Here is an 18,130-nt window from a genome sequence, read left to right on the forward strand (position 1 = left end):
TTCCATACATGGTGACATGAAGGCTTCTTCTACAAGAAACAGGAATGATGACATATATTCTTCAATGCCATCTGCTGACACTTTATTTAATAGTGAATTCTTTAAAAATACTACATTTAACATTCTTATAAAAACAAGTGTCTGAAGATTCACACTGTTTAGCTTTCCATGGCTGAACATAGAGAAACATGAATCTGAATTGCTCATGACCACTGCTCCAATTTCCCTGTTAACCTTACAAGTTATCTGAGGGATGCTGCAGATGTTTTTCAGTGGCAGGAATGACTGAGCTATTTTAAGGGTCTATTCCATTTTAGGGGATCTAACTTTTTATTATTATTCACAAAAGTTTCATGCTAGCAAGCATTTCATACACTAATGATACAGTAAAAATATTCTTGAACTGATGAGCAAGGTGTCCAAGATACTCAAATTTATAGGGCATTTCCTAAATCTGTTTGTATACAAAACCAATGAGAATACTAATAATTACAATCAATGTTCCTGCAGTCAGTGTTTCACACACAGCCATTAACTATATCTTTTCCTTGATCTTCCCTGTGTCTGTAAGCACAGTGCACAGAATGAACACTGAGAAGGCTTGACAGGCTTTCTGTGTAGAGAGGAGTTGGTTGTGATGTTACAAAGCAGAGATATATTTGTAACAGGACCAAGAGCTGAAAAATACAGAGGACTTGTAAGAAGCTTAATGTGCAATACAGCTTGATGCTAGGGGTGAAAAGGAGGGCACTGGGACAACTAGTGCTTCTGATCTCTGCCTAGTCTTCCTTTAACATAATGATAAATGATCCTCCATGTATTCTACATTATGGACTCCTGAATATACTTAAATTATTTTGAAAGCTTAGATTTATGTTAAATTAACACTTTCTCATGATTTCTAGAATAAGGCTGTCACAGACTCTAAATGAGCTTTTGCAGTATTTGGAGTTAGTCTTGTCTGGTCCATATTCCATGAGAAATTTATCAAGAAGCTATGCTGCTAAGATTGTTTTCATACTTCTTCCACTTGAGAGAAGCAGCAAGGAGGTTACTTAATATTATTGGCACTTATTGTATTCATCCTTTTGTGTATTATTTTAATTAATCCAGGACAGACATAGTTCAGAAGACCTTCCTCAAAGTAATCTGACTATAATTCAATGCAATTTATTAACCTATTAATATTTTACATTTTACTGAAACACTTCAAACACCATATATCAAAATCTACATTCACTTACCATTGTCCTTTTTTTCAGAGAAGCTTTTTTTATTTTTTAAATCAGCAGAGTTAATCCAGGAGGAAGATGGGGCCCCAAGTCACAAGGGAACACTACCAGACTGAAATTGCTTAAATAGTACAAAAAGATTGGAATAGTTTGTGACATGTAGCATGTCATTCCCCATTGTCTTGCACCTTTTATAGTAATTTATATCAATACATTTATACCAACGTCTGCAAATGGCAGACACATATATGACTGTATTCCCAGGAAACCCTATGATACCAGACCCCATTCTTACAGATACTGCACAAAGAAATGGACTACAATTTGTACCCAGTTATTCAGCTATGAAAGACTAATGTGAGTTCAGACATACACAATACTTATATCCTTTTAAGTCATGTGAACGCTGCTCCTTTTTAATAATAGTGCCTCTCACCCATATTAATGCATAAAAAAATTACTTACAAATTAAAAAAATCTATTTGGTCTTTCCCTGCAATGACTTCCTGAGTTTTGTAAAGATGCACTGACTCTTAAATTTCAGGGCTTGAACTCTGTATGAAAATAATGCATAAATCTTTTCAGGAAATGGACATGTTAAGAAGCCATTGATGTTCTCTAAGCCAGACTGCAGAGGTCATCATTAAGCTCCAAAAGAAAGCAAAAGAAAAGAGAAGAAATTTGAAGATAAAGTCAAATGCTTATTGTCAGTCTACCAATGGCCCCATCTTGACTACATTTTACAAGCTCAATTCCTCCTATAAAAAAAAAACAGATCAAACAATATTTTCTGAATGTATTGGATATATTTTCTGTACTCCCACCAGTGAGAGACCTGCAGATGTTCAGTGACTGCGTTTCAGAAGAAGGAGCACAGGCACCTCTTGTTGATTAGAAAGACTGAAGCTTGTACTAATAGGTATGTATCATGGAGAAAACTGTGAAGTTTTGGTACAGTCTTCAATGGTGCTAGTCAGATTTTTTCCAACTGGGACCTGACTCTAGCTGTGATATAGCTATTAAGTCAAAAAATAAGGATGGAACAATCCTTGAGCTGGCTATCTAATAAGCTCAAAGATGAAAATCAAAGTTTAAGCTACTGGAAAATAAACTCCTATTTAGGAATCTCTAATTTAAAACATTTTTTGCAATTGTTTTCAGGCATAAAGCTTGCAAGAGGGAACAGAAAAGGATGTAAAGACAATAATAGAAAATGAACCAGAGTTGTTGAGTCTACCAGCAGAACCACCAAGGGAAAGTACCAGATGTGGCCACTGGTAGAAACTGTATATAATTTGGCACAGTGCTATATTGTCAGCAATTTGGCACAACTTTATTTTGCTCTGTCAAACACTCCTTGTGACAACAAGTGAATTGTTCCACTAGAATTTAAAGCAGGTAAAATAAAGGGGAAAAGGAGGAAATACATAGTGTTCCTCACAATTAAAGTGATAAACCAATCTACTCTAAAACAGACTGAAATCTGCCTTTAGTATAAATCCATATAAATTCAAGGATGGATTCAGGGTGAACATTGCTACCTAGCCTCAAATTAGAATAAAGATTCTTAAAAATAGAAAGCACAACAACCTCATTTCATTTCATGAAGCTACGCAGATTTACATTCACCTATCATTTATTCCCTGCTCTTGATTAGAAACTGTTTAACTTTTTTGTGTCATTCCAAACTTACTTGGGCTTTCAGAAGATCAGCTAAAATGTGTACATAAATTTCTATGCAAAGATGAAAAAGAAAAAAAAGGAAATAGAAAAGGAGGAGTAAAAAAACAGAGAAAGCATCAGGAAAAGTAAAGCTAATGCAGTAAAGATGTAAAAAGTAGGAAGAGGCATTAGGATGGGAAAAAGATCATACCTTCCTCCTCGGTCAGGCTTCACTTTCCCAAGAGCCCAATGGGTACTTTGTTTCAACTGGATTTTTTTTTTTTTTTTCCTGCCAGTACAGTTACACTGAAAATTTAATGTTCATGAAATGAACACTTGCAATCAATGGCAGCTACAGTCACTAATGTAAAAAAGTTACTCTGAAATCAGTTGCATCATTCACAAACAATGTGTTGATCCTTTCATTCTGATGAAAATTATCAGTATTTGTAGCAAGTCAGTAAACTATTTTGAACTCTCCCTTTTTCTCTGTTCACAGACAAAATAAATATGAAATTACAAGTGAATGAGGCAAAAAAAAAAAAAAAAAGGCTTTTACTTTGTGAGAATAAAAAAAAAAATATATATCACTCATAGGCTAAGATAAGAAGGACTCCACTACAGTGGTTAGGTTACCAGACAGAGTTCCTTGAACTAAATGGCACGGAACACCCTGCCCAGAGGGGTTATTCTGTTGCAGAACAGTGGCATCATATACCATGGAGAAAAGCACTCCTCACTGCAATCAGGAAAGTGATAGGGACTGTTTCCCAAAGTGTCCACCATGTGGATGAAGTCCTTTTTCACTAACATCAGCCAAAACATCCAATAGGATTAAGTTTTTGAGCCTTCTAAAATGGAAACTGTAATACTGGACTTTAAAAGAGGAAAAAAAATAATCAACCCTGAGGGAGGTCACAGAGAGAACCACATTATGGAGGGTCCTAGAATTAATAAATGGTTTTCAAAATCTGTGTTAATTTGTTCTAACGACCCAAAATTTAACACAGGTGGGTTAGAAATAATACCTTAATATTGTGATACTGCAATAAAAATCACTATACCAGTAAGAACCACTGCATCTCTGTAGGATCACAAAAGTATAATAGGAAAAAAAATTTCAATATACTCAAATTACTTAAAATATTGTTTGTGTTCATGAATACTAGAAAAAAAAAAATCCCAGTGGCAGGATTTATTAGCCTATAAGACAGTTCCTTAAGAGAAGTGAAGGAATCTACTATGATTTATTAATTTAGGATGGATAGGACAAAGCACTAGAAGATGTCCTGTAGTGAACAATCTTGCACACAGTGAGTTACATAATATGACCTAGTATGTCTTCTGTATAAGTCTGTGATTTAGCCAAATGATCATAATTAAAAATATTTATCAGAGGGTGACTGATTACTAAGTAGAACTGAAAGTCTTTGGGAGAACTTGTCTCAATTTTAAAAAAGAAAAATAGGGCCCAGTGAGTACACCACACTGAAAAGTCAAATTAAGTCACTGGAGACATTACAAGCCAGGGGAAAAAAAAAAAAAATCAGAACAATCAGTTGTTAGGGGATGGACTATTTCCTTTTTTTGAAAATGCTTCAAGTTTCTTCCAAGTGTCCCACTTAAGGGAAGGCTTTTGTATTCCTTCTAACTCCAGGGCTGTCTACTTGAGGTTACACTTGAAAAGTAGTTGGAAATTCTTGTCCAGAGCAGAAAAAAACTCTTCTTCATGGGCTGTAGAAGGAGGGTTCAATACAATTTTACAGAACTACAGATAAATTGGATCATACTGGCTACCTCTGAGTCCTGTTGCTGAGGCATGGACCTCTCTCATACTTTATACATAGTATCCTTTAGTCAGAGTAGCCAAACTGTTATGAGGTCTACACAAAGTTTCTCCCTGAAATGTATATCATTGCTCTAAAACAGCACAGCTTGGATGTGGCATGCAACCTTCTATGAATGTACCATTTCACAGGCTGAAATATTTTCTGACACTGTTAAAACAGAAACACAAAAGTTGGTTTGTTGAAAGCAGCTGTTTTCAGTTTTCAGTCAGGCACACACACTTCTATCACCTACCCAGAAAAGCCTGAATTCATTAATTTTCAAGCATTTTTGACCTCTCTTAACTCCATTTCTGTGAGCAGACAGCCCACACTTACAGTGTTTGGGTGAAGTTGTGTTTGAAACAAAGGCTAGAAGTGCCTTTAAACTGATTTGTCTTTATAGTTTTCTATGGTTTAATGTGTTCCTTTTACGTGGGGCGACTTCCAGAGATTACCTGCAGGTACACTTTGCACGCAGCAAACACTGTATAGAGAAAAATTGCATTAGGCATAGTCAACCTCACCATAGAGCCATGACTTGCACCTGGCATGTGCAGGTACAGTGGTGCTGTCCAAGCACCTCATGGACACAGGCGGAGATGCCAGGTGCTTCTGAACCAGTCAAACCCACCTAACTGGTACAAACTGCAAGAGAAAGACTGTGGTTCCTGGAGGGTGATGTTCAGCAAGACAAGTGAAGAATTCTTTGGGCAACTGAGGGAGATATTACTAGAAATAATTTGAGGGAATTGGTAAAGGGGAATTTTCAGTCTAATATTGTGATGCTTTCATCAGTGTCACCAGGACTGGTGAGATTTGTTCAACTGTATAATATCATCCAGGAAAACAGATGAAGTTTTGTCACATGAAAAATTGGAAGAATAATTTGACACATCATTCAGACATATAATTTCTGAAACAGTTCTGCACCAGCAGTTGGATAGGACAAACCTGCTCTTTTCCAGATCTGGGGCCAGCTCCTTATCAGCTGCATATCAGCATGTCTTCTCTGAAATCAGGAGAGCAATCCTACCTTACATCTGATAGTTTGACATTGAATATCTGTGAGGCTTAATGTCTACCTACAAAGCACCTCCACTGAAGTCTCACAGGGATTTTGACTCTGCAATTGTGACAAGAAAATTTCCAAAATAGTAATAGAAAACTCAAACACACTATAGAATAAGAGATTATTTCCTACTAAGATCTCTATGACAGTGCAAGAGACCCGATGCCTGTGAAACTCCAAACTCCATGTCAGTAGTAGGGGGCAGAACACAATCTAGTCCTTAATATAATGTTGAAACATTCCTTTTCTTAAATGCAAAGCAGATTTCAGAAAAAAAAAAAAAAAAGGTTTTCTTTCCATTTCAAAGTATTTTACGGATGAGCTGAATTATTTTCACTTTAAGAAAAAAGACAGCTCTGTGCAAAAGGAGTTGATATTAGGATACTCATTACAGGGCAATTACAGTCTACAGCAAAGGCAGTTCTGGAACTTCCATGAAAATCTTCTGCCACTTTTCCACTGGTCATAGATCACATTTTCCAGGCTCAGACATCAGAAGCCTAAGTGAGTAATCCTTAAAGAGTTTCCCTTCATCTTTTGCAACCTGCAGGGAAAGGGCTTCTCTGAGATCCAAAAGCTCACTGATGGTAAATGGCTCAGGTGAGACCATTTTCTCCAGCAGTTTTATCCTCACTGAAGTTAAACCCACTGCACTGAGTACTCAGTTGCTGTTTGAAGGGGAAGGGAAGAAAGAAAAAAGAATAAAATGCAACCTTTCTCTAGCTCAATCCAAATGCCTTTTCTGTAGACCTTGGAAACTGATTGCAATTTCAGTCAAAAGAGCTTATCTAGTGGGGGCTACTTTTTGCTCACAAAGCATCCTGACCAAGAGTTTATGTACAAAATGCACCCCAGCAGGATTAAATCCAAGTGGGTGGCTCACTTGGTTTGCTCCAGAATGGGAGGGAGTACTATGTTGCAGTCTGTTATCAGCAAGGGCAGGATCTACCGTTTGAAAACCTTGCTTCACCTAGTTTGTGAGAAGGGAGAAACAGGACTGGAGCTCTCACCATTTCCCTGCTTGGGCACATGCTTGACAGCTCAGCCAGGCGTTTCACCCAAGGCATTTCATCAAAGCTTCCACATTCCCCACAACCCCACACACACGAACACCCACAGAGTTTAGGAAATAATAGCAGCGTGCTGACAAAGGTTCATTGTGAAGCAGGCTGTCGTAGTAACAAAGACCTTTCTAAATCCACACAAATGTTTTCCATTAGCAAGATCTAACTGATGATGCTTACTTATAGGAGGAAAAACTGTCAGTAAAGGAAGACAAGGTAAAAGGAGACCTTTGGTAGACTATGTGATACTGCAGAAGGAGAAAGGGATCACCCTCTGTTTGGGAATAGTAATATATTTATGTATTTGGGTAAGTTGTTTTTCCACCACTATGTTTCCCCTCAACTGTGGAAGAAAGGAGACTGACATCTGTGGTCTTTGCATTGTAGTTTTCTGACAGCAGAACATGTGCAATAAAGGTATGTTTATTTTACTTGCCACTGATTTATCATCTCTAGAAATATTCCTAAAGAATAGCACTTGCATTGTAGCAGCCGATTAAAAGTTTTCCTCAGAAGAGATATATGAATCTTCACTTTCCCACAGCACTGAGCTCTGTAGAGCTCCTGTCAGTCAGGAACTGCGGGTGGCATGCCTGTGTGGAAGTGAGGAACACTAATCAGAGCCACAGGAGGCCTTTTCACCCTGCTGCATACGTGAGAAGCAGAAAGGGGAGATGGAACACGTGTCCTAACTGAAGGACCAAATGTATGAATTTCAAATGCTTCTTTTCCTAGAGCCCTTGAGACAGATCTTAAGGGACAGCTCAGAATAGAACTAAACAGCTCTTCTATAAATCCAGACAAAATAAAGTAGAAAACAATGTAATGCTGGTTCTTGCAGGATGCAGGATACTTGTCTAGCTGGACAGTGGGTCTGAGGCCATGCAATTATTCTTCTACAATGTATGTTCTGACAGGTATTTAAATGTATGCCCTCCCATGGCTAGAGGAGACAACGTCTCAATTTTTATTCCATTATAAACAGACCAATAATTTTTTTTGTCATTCATTAACTCTCTAATATTTTCTTAATTTAATCTCTTCCACTTTCAATTATGAAAGCCTTTGAGATTTGAGTTGTTAGTCAGGTGGGGGGGTGCTTCATTTAAGGGCTTTTTGCAATGGTTTAATTAGTAATCAGAGGCTTAGCTGCTTTGCTCAGAGACACTGTTGAAGAAATAGTGATCATTTGATATTAAGTTTGGAGAAGAAGATTTCTACTGATGTTTTAAGAACTGAGATAGGTTTCTTGGTTTGGGTTTTTTTTGTTTGGTTTTTTTTGTTTGTTTGTTTTTTCATTTTCATTCTCAGTATCACTATGATAATATTCTTCTAGTTCTCCACACAGGTATTCCTTCTCTCCAACCTTAGATAAGGATAACTTGAAATTTGTCTTACTAAAACAACAAAATTCATAAATTCTTGAGGGCAGAGATGACCATCCGATCATGTAATACAATACCATAGAACACATTTACAGTCAGGACTGTATATAAAAATTAAGTAGCAAACTTACATTGCAGTAACCAGAACCATATTTTCTAACCTCACAGCACCAGGACATGCAGTTAGCTGCTTAGATGCTTATGATCAACTGCATATGCCAATTAACCACACATGCAATTTTCTGCCTAGATTTCCAAGCATATTTTTTTAAATGTATGTACCTGATGTACTTTAAAGCACCTTTTCCTCTGTTGTAGAAAACAATTTTCATTATGTAAAAATTTTTGTATTTCAAACCCTTCATTTTAACATGTAGAGCCGATCCCCTATGGGAGGATAGAGTTAAAAATTTATGGTATACTCACAGCACAGACTGGATGGAATTGCCTTGTTTCAATGCATATAGTGTTATGGTGGAGGAATTGACAGTATAGTTATCAACTGAATATTGTAGATTTTAATACAGGCTACATGTATATTTTGAATTTTAAATGAGGCTGTATATACTATGGGAACATAATTCATCACACTAGTTAATTAATGCTTAGAGATAGCTGAAAAATAAATGCTAACTTCCTACAGTAATATTGACATTCAGAATTATTTTCTGTTGTGGGCCTTTCAATGCAAAGGTACAATCCGAAAGGCTGTTAAGAAATATTTTAAGAAAATACCAGAAAGCTTTGAATGAGAAGTTTTAAAGTACCTTACTGCAACATTTATTTTTAATATTTTCATCAGAAATATAATTGATTTTTTCTTACAGAAAATTTTTTTGCTGCTGGGAAAACTTTCTGCCTAAAATATTTTAAACTGTGATACTTCTGATTATTTAAAGTTTGGATATACTACAGATACTGTGAAATATCATATATAGAGCAGAAAAAAAAATATAATCCATATCATATGACTCTAAGACCTTTTTTTATTAACTGCTAAAGCTGTTAAAAACTGCTTTACTGCACTGGAATTTGAAGCCTCTGGGATAGCATGTGTTCTTTGCTCAGAGTTTTCACTAGGATTTCCGATGAAGTTAAGATAGTTTAAGGCCATTACAGGTCACTTTTTGGGACAGGCCAGGATGTTTTCAGCGTCCCAAACATCATGGGGTACCAGGTACTGAACTAACTCTTCCCTTTGCTGTTTTGGCCAGATGGCTGAAGAAGGGATGAGAGGGAAAGATGAGCTGCTGCACTGGCTCTCTTCCATACATCTTTGTAGCTGGGGAGGAGACACTAACTGGTATGTGAGCTATTTTACCAAGGACGGTTTGCTGAAGAGGTGGGTAATATCTACAAAATGGCCAGATTTTGCTGCAGGACACCAGTATGCTCACTCTGAAATTCGAGTAATCCTGCATGATACTAGCTAAGCAGTTGAGTTCTTTTGGTCTGGTCAGTTTTAGGAAGCTAAAATGATAGATTTAAAGCCATTATCAGAGCAAGAGAAGACAGTGGCAGTGATTAAAATCACAATGATCCACATCATGCCTTTTATATTTTAAATAAGGTGAGCTAGGTCATAAAGTTTAAGTACTCTTGGTCTATAAAACAGAAAAAAGTTTTAAGGCAGCACCATAGAATGCCATAAGAGAGACCCTTGAAGACCTAGGAGAAATATCAGTAATCTAAAAGGCACTGGCTAAGGCTATATACATTACTGCAATTCAGTCTTTAGGCTCCCTGCTAGGAATGCTTGAAAGAGTGGCAGTGATGGTCAGTTGCTGATTTATGTACTAGAGGCATGCTGTCGGGGGTGAGGTGGGGGGGAAGTATATTCTGCCCTTTGTATAAGGCCTCAGATTTACATCAAAGTATTTTTTAAAAAATTATGCTGACAGGACTGCAGAAGAGGTTAATATCAATAGTTATTCTAATGTAGACAAAGTAAATATTGGGACATCTGAGCTAGGTTATTGCTGGCTAGTGTATGTGCATGTGTGAATGTGCATGTGTGACTAAAATGACTTGTTTCCCCTGCAGAATGCATCACTAGGGATGGAATGATACAGAGAATGGCTTATGGTCTGTGTGTCTGATGGTAAAAATCAATGACTTGCCTTATTGAAAGGTGCCCTGAGGGGCAAAAAGCAGTGAATAGCTTATTAGTTTGTGTGCTTATGCTGGCAGATGATAAAGCAGCATAGAAATCAGTCATAGACCATAATAAAGTACCTATCCCCATCTTAAAGCTCGTGTGTACTTCTGTCTCAGGGGAACATGCCTCCATTAACCCAAACTGTGCAGTAACTCATCTTTAACCACAGTACAAATATGCAGTAGAAGAGGAAGCAATAATGATTTCTTATGGTTACTGATGCAAAAAATACAGCTGATAAATTACTGGTGTGCAGGGCAAGATTTGTTTTGGTGTAATCCATAATTCTATTTTACTACTATCTGAACTGGTGTAGATGGACTCCAGCTGAGGATCTGGCCTGATTCCAGAAATATTTTAATAATTTCCAAAATAAAAGAGAAAAACATGGAGTGATGCAGCAAAGAAAAGACACAAGAGACAGAATGTTCTGACCTTTTTGGGTCATCATTTGGGTCACCCATTCAGATACATAAGACCTACATACAACTACATTGTCACTGAAGTATTTACTGACCTTAAAATGTTGTCATGCTAGGCATTATGTGTCATGCCCTGGGATGCTTTGCTTTGATGGCATACATCTGATTAATGCCAATAATGCCTTCAGCAAACGTAATAGCCATTTAATGTGAAGCTTTCCCATAAGATCACTAGGGTAGATCTGGCCTGAGAAGTAGAGGTGATGATTTCTTTTGGTTGCAAGGTGAAAGTACTGACTTCAGTATTTTCTTCCTTTAGTTATTTCCTAAGAGATACTGATGGCATCTGTGCTTGTATCCATGGCTATCCAAAACTAGTACGAACTGTGTCTTTTTTAAAGGATTTGACACTTCAAATATGTAGTATTTTGTCTTGAAATATGTCATAGTGATGGCCATATGGGGCAGAATAATTCCCTTAGCTGGACTAACCGATGTGTATCATTTCTTAAACAGATGGATAGACACGTGTACACACACACAGATCTGCTTACATTATGTTAGCTGTGGCACTCCCTGAAGGACATGCCTCTGGAAACAACAGGCAGAAATCCTGTCATCATATTGCTATGTAGAAAGGTGTTAATGGCTTCCATAATGAAGTTTCTAATAAAATGCTATACAGAAAGAGTTAAGCATATAGTGTAGCAGTTGCATCCAGAATGACAATAGGGCTGTTGCACGACCAAGCATTTGTTCTTGTATTAGAAATTTCTGAACTTCCCATTGCAGCAGCCACTGAAGGAAGAGTGATCAGGCTATCTTTGCAACACTGCTTGTCCCAAAGGAGCCTTGCAGCAGAAGTTTCCCAGGTGTAAAGTCAAGGGAAGCAAGAGGGAAAGTCTGTCTAAGCAGCTGGATTTGACTGAGATTCGTAAGTGCCCTGGAAAGAAGTGGCTGAAGTATTGGTGGGTAGGATAGAGATACCCCAGTTGAGAAGTATGCAGCTAGTTGTCCCCTCTTCTTAAGGAAGCAGGCCTTATCAGGTACAAAATATATGCCTCTTACATTTAGGACAATCCCTCACACTTCATCACAACGTAAAAGACTATTCCTTTTCTACGGTGGCAGATGTCTAGGGCTTTACTGACTGTACAGAGTAATTAAAAAGAAAAGAAATGGCAACAAAAATCCCCATCAAAACCATCACTGACAAATTAATCTTGTTAAAGACAAATGGCGATGCTTTCTGTTAGCTACTCACAAATTTGAATTTAAGAAAAAACAACACATCATGATACAACCTGAAAACTTTGCAAAATATAGCAGCAGTTGTGAAAGAAATGTGATACATCAGATGGGAATGGCATTCTACTTTGCAGAATAGCAGTTGCACACCCTGATACAATCTTTTTTTTTTGTTTGTTTTAATTCACGGGTACGTATGCAGCACGCTGCAAAGTACTGCTGAAGAAATAGGGCACTTGTGCTACTTGTGCTCTTCTCTTACCTTGTCTTCCTCAGAACAAGTCATACGTAATATTAAGCTGTAAATGTTTTCAGTTGTTCATTACTTCATTCCACTATATAAAGCACTTTTTTGGGGAGTGGTCTACATGTGTGAACTTGGACAAGCCACTCTTTGTATGGTGTTTTCTCACCAGCTATGTAGGGGTAAAAGCATTTATAGCACTAGCATGTTATGAGGACTGATTGTGCAGAAAGATTGGAAAATGGCTAGCATCTCTGGTAATATGGAGCACATATGTTTCTAAGACAGATTAATAATGGCATGCTTTATGTAATATTTTATATAGAACATGTTTGAAATTTGTAAACATTGGACTGCTCCATTATGGATCAGTATTTTCCTTATCATTACACTTTGGGCTTTCAACACAATTATGAAAGGATTTGAAATAACACTAGGAGAATACACAGCTGAACAGAAATGAAGGAATGGGAATTGCACTTGTATAAGGAAGTGGGATCTTTCTGCAAAGAAAATGGGCTTTTATCTCCTCACAGCTGACTATGCTAAGGAGTGCAGGGTATTCCCCAGCTAAACATGCAGCAGGGAGTGGCAGATAGAAAGGCAAAAATGAATCCATTATTACCAGCATTTTTTTACAACGGAAATACAACCTTCCTTGTCCTGGTCCACAGTTCTTTAAAAGATACACCATGGTTTTGGACTTGTTGCACCATAGATTGAGAGAATTCCAATGACTATGTTGCCAGTATGGACAATTTTCCAGGAGGTTTCCCCCAACCGAGAGTAACATGCAATCAAGATCAGTTACTGTACACTTGATTATAACGCTTCCTCCGCAGAAAGTTTGTATCAGTAAGCACACTTGCTTGGTGCCTCAGTCTCTCCTAACTCAATTCTCTTGAAAGGAAAAGGATGACTGATGGCCTCATCTGAGAACTGATCCAAAGCCTGCTGAATTCAGTGGGTGAATATATGTTAACATTTTAGATGAGATAAGGCTTGTTCTTTTGAAACAAATCTTCATTTACCGTGCTTTGGTTTGCTCTTGGAGAACACTGGATTCCTTTCAAATGAAGCTAATAGGGAAATTCACTCCATGAGTGTACCTATGCATGTCAGCTAATGATAGGAGGTCAGTCCATGAAACTAGACTAGAGCTAAAGTAACACTCCTTTCCCAAACACACACACTGTAGGTGCCAGGTCTTGAGCAGCCACTGTTTCAAGCTGCAGATATGCACCTATTTTGCTGCCCTCCTGGTGAAAGCAGATACAGCCAAAGAGAGTCCCTTCCAGACACCTGACCCCTGCACAGCCTGGTGAAATTGAAAAGAACCCTGCACAAAAGAAGGGGAAGTTTGGGTAGCATTGCAAGTCATGACATAAGTTTCCAGCTAAAATGGGAAAATTAATTTTGTTTTTCTCTAGTTGGATCTTTCCTCAGGAGCTGCAATTTCACACACAGCAAAAGAAAATAAATGTAAAAATTACTGTGGACCCCAACACATCTTTTTTTTTTTTTTTTTTTTCCCCTTTCTTTCCTAGGAACCTTATAATAAGACTATTCTGATTCCCTAAGGAGGTAAATTTGATATTTCTCCAGTGTGAATCCAGACCCTTCTGGATATTAATCCACTTCACAAAGTCATTACGAATAATTTAGCATAAAAGCAGCCTTTCTCCTCACAAGACAAAGCGCTGAGGCTGAAGCATTTGTAGAGCAGTGTGAAAAACATAATGTAAACTGCCTTGGCTCCATTTGGATGGAGTATAAATAAGGAATTTTGGCTTCAAATCCTGTCAGTCTCTTAGTCTTTTTTAGCACAAATACTCAGGAAAAACAATGATAATATCATTTGGCTTTTTTATTCCTTTATCTTTTTTTTTTTTTTTTTTTTTTTTAAGTCAATGCGTAATTACTGGAAAGCATTTCTGACTGAATTTTAGATGAGCATTTTGACAAAATATAATATTAGAAACAATCTTTATCAAACATTCATGTCTAGTGTGAGAGATAAAAACAGGAATCCATAATTCATATGGCAGAGTATATTACCAAGTGTGAGTAAGAGGCTGAATTTAAATGAGGGGGTCTGAACAATATTTTCTGCGAGGCATCTGCGTTAATCATTTACATTATTCACTAGGTTTTCCAGAACTGTAAATCTTAAATATATATTTTTGTTTGTGAGAATGTGTATGTAAATACACACATATATGCACACATACACAAAGCGTTAAACACATCCACACATCAGCACATATTTGTGCAGATACAGAAATGTGTTTGCATACAGAGACACAACAGTTTAGGGCCTGATTTTGAAATCATTCTATAAGAATGGGAAGGCTCCTATTGACAATGATAGATTTGGGGATCAATATCTTAGTGCCTTGGTTTTTCGCCTCTTACCCTGAGTTTGCGGTGCTATAAATAAGATTAAGGTAAAATAAAGGCAAGTCCTTATTTACCCTAAAATAATAGAAACATTTACTTAGTTGACAACACACATTACAGAAAAGCAAAAAAACCCACAGTGAATGGGGTCAACCTACACTGAGATGAAATCCTAAAGACCTTTCTGTAAACTGTTGTATCCAACTGACATTCTTACCCAAATTGTGTTTTCAGGACTGGCTCACTATGCTTCAGGGAGCAATGACAAGAGAATGAGCAGCTATGCAGGGTTCAACCAGAGCCTGCATGGGGCCCCATCCAGATCCAAGGTTTCCCTTACCCAACTGACCCACCTTAAATCAGATGTGAAGGAATTTTAATCCTCCTCCCAGTGGTTATCCCTGCCTAGTTTGACTCTGCCTATGCTACTAGACGTTAACTCTTACCAAGGTAGCAAAAGCAGTCACCTGATGATGGCTGGGTGCTTCAATAAGCCCTAACCAGATTTTTGGCCCTTCATGATTAAGCAGGTCCTCTTCTCATTGGGCTTTCAAATTCTACGGTGGTTTTTTTTTGCTTATAACATAATAACACTTAGATTTCACATAAACTTACCTACTTGCTAATCACACTTAACATACAGCTATGGTTATGCATACAGCAGTTACTGGCTCATTTTTGACTTGTAGGAAGGCAAGTGAAACTGATAATGAGTTTAAAGGCTTGCTGTTCCCCACCCCTCTTTTGGAAGGATGTCAAGATAGTCCTTCTTTTTCCAGTTGTGGTTACAGTGTACAGTTCAGTCCTCTTATTGAAAATCCCTTTTCAGAGACTTGTTTAGGTAGTACCTGAGAAAGATTCATGATGGCAAAGACAAAGGCCAGTACTAACCTGGGTTCAGGGTCTGATGCTCACATATTGATTCTGACATTATATCCTACATAAGAAGCATCTGCTGTGCCAGCTTTTGTGTAACTTTGTCACCTGCATAACTACTGCTTTTATTTCCATGTCCCAGTTTAGTGGCTGGTAAAGCAGTAGCTGTCACCTTGTTTCAGAAGGCCAGAGGACTAGAAATAGCTGAACTCTACTACAGGAACAAGGTCCACCTCCTCTGATGGGCCTCAGAGATTGACTGTTTAAAGAAATCTGTCTCGCTCCTTCCACTAGCTTTCATTTGTTAAAAACAGCCCCCCGTGTTTTCTTCAATAGAACTCTGGGTGTTGCTTTTTTATCCCTTCCACTTCTCACTCTCTATTTCATAAAAATGTATTTCTTGACTCTAGCAGATCTGTTTGCCAGGTCAGGAGCACCTGGTATTGCTGTACAGGAGGCTGTCTTACTCTGGTATGTATGTGTTTATTTCAATAACTGTTACTTTCTTGGAGAGCAACAGTGAACAAATGATAGAATAAAAATACCAAAACAGTGAAAATCTTTCTCAATACAGCATTCACTGAGTTATATAGGGCATATTAAAAAAAAATTCACAGTTTTTAATTATGTACAGCAGACAAGTCAATGAGGAATCATGCATGAAATCCATGCACTCTGAAGACCAATGAAAAGGAATTTCACCTCTTTTTATGAAGCTGAGCCCAAGTGATTAAAATGATTGTGCCCTATCATTTTAATTCTCTTTCCCCTAAGCTTTCTTTAATGGTGCCCTCTTTCATGCTTAAGCAAAATGATGAATTAATTCAGTTTCTCCCCTGTGGGGCAGAAGAAAAGCAAGATTCAACACATCCCATTCTGCCAATATTTCATTCACAAGGCACACTACATTTACCCACTTTTTCCTCCTTCATTGTTTTATATTGTTATCCTGAGAAATGTACACAGATCATAGAATTGGAAACTGTGAGACATTCTGATGAGAAATGAGATGTAGTGCAAGACTGTGCAACATAATTTGGAACAAAGCACTACTGAGAGGATGGGGAAGAAGGGCGGACACACATTTGCTGGAAAAGGGCCTGAGCTACCCTCCATTAGTACTGTCCTGTCCAGTGTATATACTATTGAAGCAGTCATATAGCTCATAGCTTTCACTATCCTGGTCCAGTGACCTTCCTTTCTGATCTTTGGCTAGTCACTTGGGAGTACTGACACTTCCCAGCTTTAGCCCTTTGACTAAGATGGGAACCTAGGCTCTGACTGTGCCCCTTTAAAGCATCTGTGATGGTATCCTCAAAGGCAAATGCTCTAACCATACCCAGTCTGTGGCAGGATCTTCAGGATTCTTGAGTGCTTCCTAATCCAGCAAATATATTAGGCCCTTTAAACAATGCATCAGTGGTTGGATGTACCAGTGTCCCTCATAGGGGTTGCCTGAATCCACTGTTCCATGTCCCACAGGGCTTTGTGGCATGGCCCTCACCACTAGGTCTTCACAGGATGTCCAGCCACTCCAAATCACAGAGTCTTTTCAATGGCTCTATGTCACAGGCAGAACATGCACCCTTTTCACACATCTGATTGTTACATCAGCATCTAGGTCTACTGTCAGCTTCTTGTCCGAGGGATGGGGATGGGATGCAGTTTTGAGGTGGGAAGTGGTATAGGTACTTCTCTTCAAAAAGGTGTATTACTCCTGAGAACTTATTTTGGAAAGCTTTCTGAAACAGCCACTTTTATTCATAGACTAACTGGTTTAAAGTCTTAGATAAAAAGCAGTTTTGTATCGGAGTTGTAAGCAGGGTAAAATTGACAATAAGGCTATGAATAGTCACTTCTACTTAGATTTTGATTCTTTCTTGTCTATGGAATGAGCAACCACCATACATCCTTATCAGGGAAGTTGCTGCAGAGCTTATGGTGGTACATGATCCCAGGAGGACAGTTATTCTGTATTTTGACCCCAATATTTCCAGAGAAGTTAATACTGAAACATCTGACATAACTGATGCAGCTGTGGACCTTTTCCAATCAAAGAATGGCCACCAGCCCAAAGAAAGCTTTTGATAGCCTGGCCCATGCCCAGTTTTTATAGCCTCTGTAGTATGCCTGCCCTTGTATGGATGACTATAGACCTCACTCCAGTAAGAGATGCCATTTAGTACTATGCATTTGGCCTATAAGGCACTTTATCAGTCAGGCTCTGGTCCACTTAATAACCGTGACTCCTTCAGGCAAAAGTAGGCCATCCCCTGTAGGAGTCATGCCAATGTTTCCTGTTGTGGTCTGAACTCAGCCGGTGGGAAATCGCAACGCGCCAGTTGCTTACTTCCCCCCCTCCAGGTGAAATAGGGGAGGGACAGGAAAAAAATAAATCTGTAGGTTAAATAACAAAAATTTACCAGCAAAACCAGCAGTAACGATGGCAGTCTAAACCGGGTCAAGCGCAGTACCGGCTCAGCGAATGGCGAGCGGCGCAGGGCCCGACCCCAGCCCGCCCCGCCAGCCCGAACACCCCCC

General features: G+C 38.3%; 1 long non-coding RNA gene across 2 annotated transcripts in view; it reads right to left on the bottom strand.

Annotated features, from left to right (window-relative positions):
* The window catches only part of LOC113481596, a 41,794-nt gene that overhangs the window by 20,351 nt on the left and 3,313 nt on the right, over positions 1-18,130 (bottom strand). The window contains exon 1 of one of the 2 annotated variants that reach the window (XR_003398708.1): positions 13,557-13,653. The exons of the other annotated variant lie outside the window; for it this stretch is intronic. This is a non-coding gene — a long non-coding RNA (uncharacterized LOC113481596). Of the gene's footprint in view, positions 1-13,556; positions 13,654-18,130 lie in introns of those variants that run through there. 2 annotated transcript variants of the gene reach the window in all.

Source organism: Athene cunicularia (genome assembly GCF_003259725.1).
Source record: "Athene cunicularia isolate RWA chromosome 6 unlocalized genomic scaffold, athCun1 chr6_part1, whole genome shotgun sequence".
Lineage (NCBI taxonomy): Eukaryota > Metazoa > Chordata > Aves > Strigiformes > Strigidae > Athene > Athene cunicularia.